Source organism: Arachis hypogaea, chromosome 4 (assembly GCF_003086295.3).
Source record: "Arachis hypogaea cultivar Tifrunner chromosome 4, arahy.Tifrunner.gnm2.J5K5, whole genome shotgun sequence".
Lineage (NCBI taxonomy): Eukaryota > Viridiplantae > Streptophyta > Magnoliopsida > Fabales > Fabaceae > Arachis > Arachis hypogaea.
This window is the reverse complement of record NC_092039.1, coordinates 11,586,794-11,596,720: the sequence shown is the minus strand read 5'-3', so window position 1 is coordinate 11,596,720 and position 9,927 is coordinate 11,586,794. Positions and strand designations below refer to the sequence as shown.

The 9,927-nt window shown below is 37.0% G+C and overlaps 1 non-coding gene across 1 annotated transcript; it reads left to right on the top strand.

The window, feature by feature from the left end:
• The first annotated feature begins 3,638 nt into the window (after positions 1–3,638).
• LOC112798916 (small nucleolar RNA R71) lies at positions 3,639–3,742 on the top strand. The gene has a single exon (XR_003200512.1). It is a non-coding gene; the product is annotated as a small nucleolar RNA R71 (small nucleolar RNA).
• Positions 3,743–9,927: the final 6,185 nt, after the last annotated feature.

Below are 9,927 nucleotides of genomic sequence, written 5' to 3'. Positions count from 1 at the left end.
GCATCTCTTGAGAACTGTGAAGGGTCTCTCTTGCTTGCTCCATCCTCTTCTTGGTGATGGGCTTATCCTCCTCAATGGAGATGTCTCCTTCTATGATAACTCCAGCTGAGTAACATAGACGGCAAATAAGGTGAGGAAAAGCTAGCCTTGCCATGGTGGAGGGCTTGTCGGCTATTTTGTAGATTTCATTGGAGATGACCTCATGAACTTCTACTTCCTCTCCAATCATGATGCTATGAATCATGATGGCCCGATCCACAGTAACTTCAGATCGGTTGCTAGTAGGAATGATGGAGCGTTGAATGAACTCCAACCATCCTCTAACCACAGGCTTAAGGTCCAGTCTTCTTAGTTGAACTGGCTTGCCTTTGGAGTCTCTCTTCCATTGAGCTCCTTCCACACATATGTCCATTAGGACTTGGTCCAACTTTTGATTAAAGTTGACCCTTCTAGTGTAGGGGCGTACATCTCCTTGCATCATGGGCAAGTGGAACGCCAACCTCACATTTTCCGGACTAAAATCTAAGTATTTCCCCCGAACCATTGTGAGATAATTCTTTGGATTCGGGTTCATACTTTGATCATGGTTCCTAGTGATCCATGCATTGGCATAGAACTCTTGAACCATTAAGATTCTGACTTGTTGCATGGGGTTGGTTAAGACTTCCCAACCTCTTCTTCGGATCTCATGTCGGATCTCCGGATACTCATTTTTCTTGAGCTTGAAAGGGACCTCAGGGATCACCTTCTTCTTTGCCACAACATCATAGAAGTGGTCTTGATGGCTCTTGGAGATGAATCTTTCCATCTCCCATGACTCGGAGGTGGAAGCTTTTGTCTTCCCTTTTCCTTTTCTAGAGGATTCTCCGGCCTTAGGTGCCACTCAGAGGTGGAAGATTTTGTCTTCCCTTTTCCTTTTCTAGAGGATTCTCCGGCCTTAGGTGCCATTGATGGTAGTAGAAAACAAAAAAGATTGTGCTTTGACCACACCAAACTTAAAATATTGCTCGTCCTCGAGCAATAGAAGAAAGAAGAGAAGAAGAAGAAGAAGAGAATATGGTGGAGAGGGAGAGAGGTAGGTTCGGCCAAGGGGAAGAAGAGGGGGTTGTGTTGTGTGAAAATGAAGTAGAATGGAAGGGTATATATAGGGAGAGGGGGGAGGGAATGTTCAGCTATTTAGAGTAGGAATGGGTGGGAAAATGTTTTTGAATTTTTGAAGGTAGGTGGGGTTTATGAGGAAGAGTGGATGGATGTGAGTGGTGAGGGAGGTGATTGGGAAGAGGGATTGAGGTGATTGGTGAAGAGTGTTGGGAAGTGTGACATGGGGAAATCACAAAATAGGATTAGGAGGTAAGGTGGGAATATAGTAGGTGGGGATCCTGTGGGGTCCACAGATCCTGAGGTGATCATGTGGGGTCCACAGATCTTGAGGTGTCAAGGAATTCCATCCCTGCACCAAATAGGTGTGTAAATTGCCTTTGCACACCATTCTGGCGTTTAAACGCCGTGTGGTGCACATTCTGGGCATTCAACGCCCATGTAAAGCATGTTTCTGGCGTTGAACGCCAGTTTCATGCTTGTTACTGGCGTTCAGCGCCAGTTTTTCCTCTTAGGCACATTCCTGGCGTTCAGCGCCAGAATGTTGCTTGTTTCTGGCGTTCAGCGCCAGAATAATGCTCTGTTCTGGCGTTGAACGCCAGCCAGATGCTTCTTACTGGCGTTGAACGCCAGCCTGTGCTTCCTCCAGGGTGTGATTTTTTTCTTCTGCTGTTTTTGATTCTGTTTTTAATTTTTATGATTTTTTTTCGTGACTCCTCATGATCATGTACCTAATAAAACATAAAATAACAATAAAATAAAATAAAAATTAGATAAATAAAATTGGGTTGCCTCCCAACAAGCGCTTCTTTAATGTCAATAGCATGACAGTGGCTCTCATGAAGCCACAAAGGTGATCAGGTCAATGTTGTATAGTCCCAACACCAAACTTAGAGTTTGGATATGGGGTCTTAACACCAAACTTAGAGTTTGGTTGTGGCCTCACAACACCAAACTTAGAGTTTGACTGTGGGGGCTCTTCTTGACTCTGAACTGAGAGAAGCTCTTCATGCTTACTCTCTTTTGTCACAGAGGGATGGCCTTGTGCCTTAAACACAAGGTAGTCCCCATTTAATTGAAGGACTAATTCACCTCTGTTGACATCTATCACAGCTTCTGTTGTGGCTAGGAAAGGCCTTCCAAGGATGATGCATTCATCCTCTTCCTTTCTAGTGTCTAAGATTATGAAATCAGCAGGAATGTAAAGGCCTTCAACCTTTACTAACACGTCCTCCACTATTCCATAAGCTTGTCTCAATGACTTGTCTGCCAATTGTAATGAGAACAAGGCAGGTTGTACCTCAATGATCCCCAGCTTTTCCATTACAGAGAGTGACATAAGATTTATCCCTGACCCCAGATCACATAGAGCCTTTTCAAAGGTCATGGTGCCTATGGTACAAGGTATTAAGAACTTGCCAGGATCTTATTTCTTTTGAGGTAGAGTTTGCTGAATCCAGGTATCTAGTTCACTAATGAGCAAGGGAGGTTCACTTTCCCAAGTCTCATTACCAAACAACTTGGCATTCAGCTTCATGATAGCTCCTAAATATTGAGCAACTTGCTCTCCAGTCACATCTTCATCTTCTTCAGAGGAAGAATAGTCTTCAGAGCTCATGAATGGCAGAAGGAGATTTAATGGAATCTCTATGGTCTCTGTATGAGCCTCAGATTCCTTTGGATCCTTAATAGGAAACTCTTTCTTTCTTGAGGGACGTCCCAGGAGGTCTTCCTCACTAGGATTTTCGTCCTCCTCCTCCCTTGTGCATTCGGCCACATTGATTATATCAATGGCCTTGCACTCTCCTTTTGGATTATCTTCTGTATTGCTTGGGAGAATACTGGGAGGAGTTTTAATGACTTTCTTACTCAGCTGACCCACTTGTGCCTCCAAATTTCTGATGGAGGATCTTGTTTCATTCATGAAACTGAAAGTGGCCTTTGACAGATCAGAGACTAGATTGGCTAAATTAGAAGTGTTTTGTTCAGAATTCTCTGTCTGTTGCTGAGAAGATGATGGATATGGCTTGCTATTGCTTAGCCTAGTGCGTCCACCATTGTTAAAGCCTTGTTGAGGCTTTTGTTGATCCTTCCATGAGAAATTTGGATGATTTATCCATGATGAGTTATAGGTGTTTCCATAAGGTTCACCCATGTAATTAACCTCTGCCATGGCAGGGTTCTCAGGATCATAAGCTTCTTCAGAAGCTGCCTCTTTAGTACTGTTGGATGCATGTTGCCATCCATTCAGACTTTGAGAGATCATGTTGACTTGCTGAGTCAACACTTTTTTCTGAGCCAATATGGCATTCAGAGCATCAATTTCAAGAACTCCTTTCTTCTGAGGTATCCCATTATTCACGGAATTCCTCTCAGAGGTGTACATGAATTGGTTGTTTGCAACCATGTCAATGAGTTCTTGAGCCTATTCAGGCGTTTTCTTTAGGTGAATAGATCCACCTGCAGAATGGTCCAATGACATTTTTGAAAATTCAGATAGACCATAATAGAAGATATCTAATATGGTCCATTCTGAAAACATGTCAGATGGACATCTTTTGGTCAGCTACTTGTATCTTTCCCAAGCTTCATAGAGGGATTCACCATCTTTTTGTTTGAAGGTTTGAACATCCACTCTCAGCTTGCTCAGCTTTTGAGGAGGAAAGAATTTATCCAAGAAGGCAGTGACTAGCTTATCCCAGGAGTCCAGGCTATCCTTGGGTTGTGAATCCAACCATATTCTAGCTCTGTCTCTTACAACAAAAGGGAAAAGCATGAGTCTGTAGACTTCAGGATCAACTCCATTCGTCTTTACAGTCTCACAGATCTGCAAGAACTCAGTTAAAAACTGATAAGGATCTTCAGATGGAAGTCCATAAAACTTGCAGTTTTGTTGCATTAAGGCAACTAGCTGAGGTTTCAGCTCAAAGTTGTTGGCTCCAATGGCAGGAATGGAGATCATCAAACTTGGACGTTGGCTTTGTGAAGTCACCAAGCATTCTCCTTGCATTATTATTATTGGGTTCGGCTGCCATCTCCTTCTCTTGTTCGAAAATTTCTGAAAGGTTACTTCTGGATTGTTGTAATTTAGCTTCTCTTAATTTTCTCTTCAGAGTCCTTTCAGGTTCTGGATCAATTTCAACAAGAGTACTTTTTTCCTTGTTCCTGCTCATATGAAAGAGAAGAAAACAAGAAAGGAAGAGGAATCCTCTATGTCACAGTATAGAGATTCCTTTATGTTAGTAGAAAAAGAAAGGGGAGAAGAGAGTAGAAGAGGAGTGTTAGTAAATAATTAATTAAATAGAATAAGAAAAGAGGTAGAGAATTTCGAAAATAATTTTTGAAAAAGAGGTTAGTAATTTTTCGAAAATTAGAAATAAGATAAGATTAAAATTAAAATTTAAAATAAAAAGAATTTTTGAAAAAGAGATGAGTATTTTCGAAAATTAGAGAGGGATAGGTAGTTAGTTGGTTTTGAAAAAGATAGGAAACAAACAAAAAGTTAGTTAGTTGATTGAAAAAGATATTAAAATCAAATTTTAAAAAGATAAGAAGATAAGAAGTTAGATAAGATATTTTGAAATCAAATTTTGAAAAAGATAAAATTTTTGAAAAAGATAAGATAAAAGATAAAAAGATCTAATTTTTAAAATGACTTAACTAACAAGAAACTACAAGATAAGATTCTAGAACTTAAAGATTGAACCTTTCTTAACAAGAAAGTAACAAACTTCAAATTTTTGAATCAATCACATTAATTGTTAGCTAATTTTCGAAAATTAGATGTAAAGATAAGAAAAAGGTTTTGAAAATATTTTGAAAAAGATTTTTGAAATTTTCGAAAAATAGAAAAAAAATGAAAAAGATATAATTTTTGAAAAAGATTTTGAAAAGATAAGATTTTTAAAATTGAAATTTTGACTTGACTTGTAAGAAATAACTAATTTTAAAAATTTTTGACCAAGTCAACCCAAAATTTCGAAAATTTGGAGGGAAATAAGGAAAATATATATTTTTTTTATTTTTGAAATTTTAAAGATGAGAGAGAAAAACATAAAAATGACCCAAAATATGAAAATTTTGGATCAAACACATAATGCATGCAAGAACACTATGAATGTCAAGATGAACACCAAGAACACTTTGAAGATCATGATGAACATCAAGAACATGATTTTGAAAAATTTTTGATGCAAAGAAAACATGCAAGACACCAAACTTAGAAATTTTTAATGCTTGGAAAATATGAATGCAAAAATGCACATGAAAAACAACAAAAGACACAAAACAAGAAATCATCAAGATCAAACAAGAAGACTTGTCAAGAACAACTTGAAGATTATGAAGAACACTATGAATGCATGGAATTTTCGAAAAATGCAAGAAAAATTTTTAAAGCATGCAATTGACACCAAACTTAAAAATTGACTCAAGACTCAAACAAGAAACACAATATATTTTTTTGATTTTTATGATTTTATGATTTTTTGGATTTTTATTGATTTTTTTCGAAAATATTTTTGGAAAAATGAAAAAGAAAAGAAAAATTTTGAAAAGAAAATTACCTAATATGAGCAACAAGATGAACCGTCAGTTGTCCAAATTCAAACAATCCCCGGCAACGGCGCCAAAAACTTGGTGTTGTTGCCGGACCAGATCAACTTGGCGCTGTGGTTGCACGTAATTGTAATATAAACAATCCCCGGCAACGGTGCCAAAAACTTGGTGGAGGAAATTGTGATACAAGAGTTCTAGGTACTGTTAGAGAAGCTTTTTCTTTCCACAACTCCGTTTAACTTAACTAGCAAGTGTATTGGGTCGTCCAAGTAATAAACCTTACGTAAGTAAAGGTCGATCCCACAGAGATTGTTGGTATGAAGCAAGCTATGGTCACCTTGTAAATCTCAGTTAAGCAGATTAAATGGTTATGGGTTTCAAAAATTAATAATAAATAGAAAATAAAAAGGGATAGAAATACTTATGTAAATCAATAGTGGGAATTTCAGATAGGCGTGTGGAGATGCTAGAATCCTTTCGAATCTCTACATTCTTATTGCTTACATCCAATCCTTCTTACTCCTTTCCATGGCAAGCTGTATGTAGGGCATCACCGTTGTCAATGGCTACATCCCATCCTCTCAGTGAAAACGTTCCTATGCTCTGTCACAGCACGGCTAATCATCTGTCGGTTCTCAATCAGGTTGGAATAGAATCCCTTGATTCTTTTGCGTTTGTCATCACGCCCAGCCTTCAGGAGTTTGAAGCTCGTCACAGTCATTCAATCCAGAATCCTACTCGGAATACCATAGACAAGGTTTAGACTTTCCGGATCCTCATGAATGCCGCCATCTATCTAACTTATACCACGAAGATTCTGTTGGGGAATCTAAGAGATATGCGCCCGGCCTAAAGAAGAACGGAAGTGGTTGTCAATCACGCGCGTTCATAGGTGAGAATGATGAGTGTCACGGATCATCACATTCATCAAGTTGAAGTGCAACGTATATCTTGGAATAAGAATAAAAGAGAATTGAATAAAAAGTAATAGTAATTGTATTGAAACTTGAGGTACAGCAGAGCTCCACACCCTTAATCTATGGTGTGCAGAAACTCCACTGTTGAAAATACATAAGTGAAAGGTTCAGGCATGGCCGAATGGCCAGCCCCCTGAATGATCAAGAGACCGAATGATCAAAGACTACAAAGTCAAAAGATTAAACTGTCAAAAGATGTCTAATACAATAGTAACTTATCCTATTTATACTAGACTAGCTACTAGGGTTTACATGAGTAAGTAATTGATGTATAAATCCACTTCTGGGGCCCACTTGGTGTATGCTTGGGTTGAGCTTGATCTATCCACGAGCTGAGGCTTTTCTTGGAGTTGAACTCCAAGTTATAACGTGTTTTGGGCGTTCAACTCCGGATCATGACGTGTTTCTGGCGTTTAACTCTAGACAGCAGCATGTACTTGGCGTTGAGCGCCGCTTTACGTCTTCAATTTCCGAATAAAGTATGGACTATTATATATTGCTGGAAAGCTCTGGATGTCTACTTTCCAACACTGTTGAGAGCGCGCCATTTGGAGTTCTGTAGCTCCAGAAAATCTATTTCGAGTGCAGGGAGGTCAGATTCCAACAGCATCAGCAGTCCTTTTGTCAGCCTTTTTCAGAGTTTTGCTCAAGTCCCTCAATTTCAGCCAGAAATTACCTGAAATCACAGAAAAACACACAAACTCATAGTAAAGTTCAGAAATGTGAATTTAACATAAAAACTAATGAAAACATCCCTGAAAGTAGCTTGAACTTACTAAAAACTACCTAATAATAATGTCAAAAAGCGTATAAATTATCCGCTCATCAGTCCCTAAATCTACTGGACCTTGGAAAGACATAATTAATGGTGTGAAGCAAATTGTTCCTTTGGAGACGATTGCGGGTCACGGTTTAAAGATGTCGGTGAAAAATGGGAGTAAAACAAAATTCTGAGAGGACAAGTGGCTTGGAGACTTTAGCCTCAAAGATAAATTTTCGAGACTCTTTGTCATATCAAGTAACAAGAATGAAGTGATTGCAAATTGTGGTTTTTGGAATGGTCTATTATGGAACTGAAACCTTCGGTGGAGGAGATGTTTTTTTGAGTGGGAGCGTAAACACTGTGAGAAATTACATTCTTGTTTGCAAATCTTAAATGCATGTATAGAAGATAAAGCAGTGTGGACATTCACGACAGATGGAAGCTTCACTATCAAATCAATGATGAATGATGTAGAAAGGGAAACCCTTGGTTTTTCCAAATCAAAACACTTCTTTGATAATATTTGGAGAGGAGCTACTCCACTAAGGGTGGAAATGATAGCATGGTTTGCGATTTTGGGAAGGTTGAACACAAAGAAAAGATTAGCAATGTTAAATATTATAGGAGAGAGTGAGACTACTTGTGGGCTGTGTGAAAGACATGAAGAAGATAAAAATTATCTCTTTATTCATTGCAAGTTGGTGAAATTTCTGTAGGCAAAAGCATTTCAAGAGGGAGGAATACAATGGGTTAAACCAGCAGAACTAAAATAATTTGTGGAGGTGTGGTGCGATCAAGAAGCGAGTATATGCGGAAGGAGGAGATGGATCAATCTTTGGTTTGCGATTATTTGGGTGGTTTGGAGGAAAAAAATCAAAAGATATTCCATAATAAAATAGATAAAGTGGAGGACATTTGGGAGTAAATAAAATATCATTGGAAAGAGTGGGATGACTATATCAAAGAGAGGAATTAAGAGAGGGTGCAGTTAGAAAAAACAAGTATGAAGAGAGATATCACCCAAAGGAGTAACCAAAACAGTTTGCATTAGTGGCTTTGTGTTGATTTTATCCATGAAAAGCAATTGGTTGCAACTAGAGGATATCTTACAAATACAAATAACTATTTGGTGGCTTTTCTTTGTGAGTTCTATGATGCAGGTAATTTGGTAACTGCTGAAATTTAAGAAGTGAAAAATGTGATACAATGAAACTTGACAAAATCTGAAGATTATCAAAGAATTTATTGGTGTAACCGTTCCTGGTAAAGTAGCTGCTGCTAGCAATACAGATTTCTTTGGATTGTGTGTGGTTCCATTCTTTTTTTTGGCTTGATGGCCATGCCGAATGGACTTTAGAAATTGGGACAAGGTATCTCTTCTTTGGTGGAGTGGGTAGTATTTTGTTTGGAGTTGTGGTGGTTTGAGTCTGATGAAAGTGTTTTGTTTTAGGTGTTGTTTTGTGCATGATCCTTCTTATACATTGGTTATGATAGTGTTGTTTGTTTGGCATATACAGTGATGCCATCTCTCCCTTTGTGGTCGAGATCCTTGCAAGAAATTGATCAAAAAAAAAAATGTCATGTTTGTAGTTAATGACTTTAATAAGAAATCTTAACTCTCAATCATTGCCAAAATACTTTTTAGCACTTGAATTTTTTGTTTGTTTTTTATTTTCTTTCCATTTAATTTCTTGTCTTTTGCTATCAAAAATCATTTTTCTCATAACCAATGATGCGCACACCTCACCGCAATTCCTTTGAGAGACGACTTAAAATTTAAAACTCACCGTTTGTATTGATTTAAACTTGTGGCAATCTTCTAAACTCTGGCACAGATCATTCGTTGGTTTAGAACTATACTATTGATGAAGCGATTTTTATTGAGAAATTCTGAACTAACATTTGGTCCGCGTCACAATTAAATCCAAATTAGTACGATTTTAATTGATTTTTGGTTTAGATTAAATTGAATAAAAGATTTAATTTATATCGATTTATATTTGAACACCGTTATATATATGTGTAAATTTATTTTCTTGTAGGATAAATCATACAATTTCCAATCCTAAACAACATATACATGGGTAGTTAAAGTGCTTGTTTGGACGCTATTAAATCAAGAAAAAAGATATTTTTTTAATAAAAAAGATTATTTTTATTTTTTAATTTGTTTAGCAATTTTCTAATAATAAAAAGTAAAAACACTAAAAAATAAAAAAATCTTTTTTGAGAAGTTATAATTTATATTTTTTTAAAAGATATTTTTTTCTTAAAAAAATATTTTTCACATAATAAATAGACAAAAAAATATTTTTATCTTATTTTACCCAAACATAATTTATAGATAAAAAGATCTTTTTACATGAAGTACAAGCATAAAATCACTTTTACTCTTATAAAGAATTTTTTTTAAAAAAATCATAAAAAAGAAAGATTATTTTTGGAAATGGGTCTAAACAGCCCAAACCCATGTTTCAAATTTGGTTTGCAGTTGCATAAAGGCCAACAAATCTAACTTTTGTGCCAAAACTC